The sequence below is a fragment of the Propithecus coquereli genome, unplaced genomic scaffold, assembly GCF_000956105.1.
Source record: "Propithecus coquereli isolate 6110/MARCELLA unplaced genomic scaffold, Pcoq_1.0 Scaffold433, whole genome shotgun sequence".
Taxonomy (NCBI): Eukaryota; Metazoa; Chordata; class Mammalia; order Primates; family Indriidae; genus Propithecus; species Propithecus coquereli.
The window spans coordinates 485,738-487,797 of NW_012150097.1; the positions used below are offsets into that span (position 1 = coordinate 485,738).

General features: G+C 33.0%; 1 protein-coding gene across 1 annotated transcript in view; it reads left to right on the plus strand.

Moving 5' to 3' along the window:
- The window catches only part of BMP2K (BMP2 inducible kinase), a 100,214-nt gene that overhangs the window by 54,167 nt on the left and 43,987 nt on the right, over positions 1–2,060 (plus strand). The gene's annotated exons all lie outside the window — the stretch shown is intronic.

The window sequence follows — 2,060 nt, forward strand, 5'->3', positions numbered from 1 at the left end:
TATCTGGGATTTGAAAAAGTAGGCTATATTTTATTCATATAAAATATGAATTCTAAATTTTTATCAAAGTAATTTATGCATATGGTTTAAAAAGTCAAATATTTCTGTTAAGCTGTGGCAAATCAGTACCCTCCTGCCTGATCCCTCTTTTCAGAGGCAGTAATTTTAAAATACTTGAGATTTTTTTCTCATATTCACTTGCATATTTCGACACTGAATTATGTAAAAGAGATTTAATGATTTTAGTGAGCTCCTAAGAGTATGAAAGAGAAGGAACAAAAATCAAGGAAAGTATGTGATTCTGAGCATGAGGAGGCTCTTGAAAGAAAGTTTGTTCTATTTCTGATTTTATGTTTTAGATATTGTCTCCTAGAAAATATGAAGGTTTTATTTTCAGTATAGTATCTTCTCAGGTTTAGGACTAAATCAGTGTTTAAATTATTTTGTTTGCCATTTAATGGTGAAAATAGAATTGTAATTGCATTTTCTTTCTTGTACTTTTTTGTTTTTCCCTGAAGTTAATAGTTACTTCATTTTTCGATTGTCTGATTTTCTTTATGTATACTGATATTTTATTCCCACATTCCCAAGAGAGGTACAAATCCTTATGCAGTGTGTTCAAATGCTTTAATATTTGTATCAATTTCATTTTTTCTTTCCTTAGAAACGCCTGTTGGGGAGGCTTCAGTCCTCCTGCTTAACTTCGAGCAGCATTTGGCTGTCATTCTGGGAATTCCCTTTGCCTCCTTCTGTCTTGGTTTCCCTGCTACTCACGCCTCCCCCTGTTTTCACTCCCTCGTTTAGAAGAATACATTTTTCAGTGGCTTTCTGATAATGGATTTATGGGAGAAAACATTTTTGAAACCTTGCATATATAAAAATATCTTTATTCTACACCCACATTTGAGTGTTAATCTGGCTTGCTAATGATTTTGGGTTACGAATAATTTTGATCTAGAATTTTAAAGGCATTATTCCATTTTTTTCCTAGTGTTGTTACTGAGAAGCCTGATGCTGCTTTTCTCGATAGACACTTTTAGTTCAAATCTTCCCTATATTTTCGGCATATTGAAATTTCAAGACATATGTGCCTTAGTATGGGTCTTTTTTGGTATCCTTTTTGTGGGACACTCAGTGTTTTTCTCTTCCATTTTCTTAGTTCTCTCTTTCTGGACTTCTCATTTTTAGGATGTTTGTCTTCCTAGATTGCTAGTCTTCTGATTTATTTTTCTTTTTTCTTTTTCTTCTCTTTATTTTTGTTGGGAGCATTCATTAACTATCTTTCAGCTCTTTTATAGAATTTTGTATTTCTGCTATCTTATTTTTAACTTCCAAAAACTCTTTATTGTTCTCTCAATGCTTTTCCTTGTTAATATACACTTTGTTACTGTTTTAGTTGCAAATCTTTTGTTGTCTACGGATATTAATTTTAGTTTTTAAAGATATTTTTCTTCTTTTCCTTGCATTTTTATTTTTTCTGGATTCTTTCCTGTTGTTATTATGCTTTCTCTTTTATGTTAGAAGTTTTTTTCACATGTTTTGCCAGCTGAGGTTAATACATGTGTTGCAGATCAGATGTACCCTCTGAGTGGGCAGTTATATCTTTCGGAATCCAGAGGGCCTGAGTGGAGTGTGCTCAACTCCTCGGATGAATCAATTAGATCAGTTCCTTTTTCTCCCATGTGGAGGAACGATTTGGAGGGGCAGAGAATAGGAAAATAAGCACTCTTCTCTTATTTCTTTTATAAAAGCTAATTGTATTACATAAAATTGTTCAAGAAGTAAGGTACTTTTGTAAGGGAACCAATGTGATGTGTATAGTTCAGGTACAGTGGTTTTGATGAAGTAGGGATAAACTGCAGAAAGCAGAAGAAGGTATCATGTAGCTGATAATGCTCTTACCTGGTTTTGGGTATCCACTGTTTATAATCATCTTTTGTCAAGTGAAAATTTATGGTTTAGTACTGCTCGGTTTGCTAATATTCTGATATGTAGATTAAAGAGAGGTTATGTACTTTAGGTTCCGGACTTCCAAAAATCAATGTTGATATTTTGAGTAC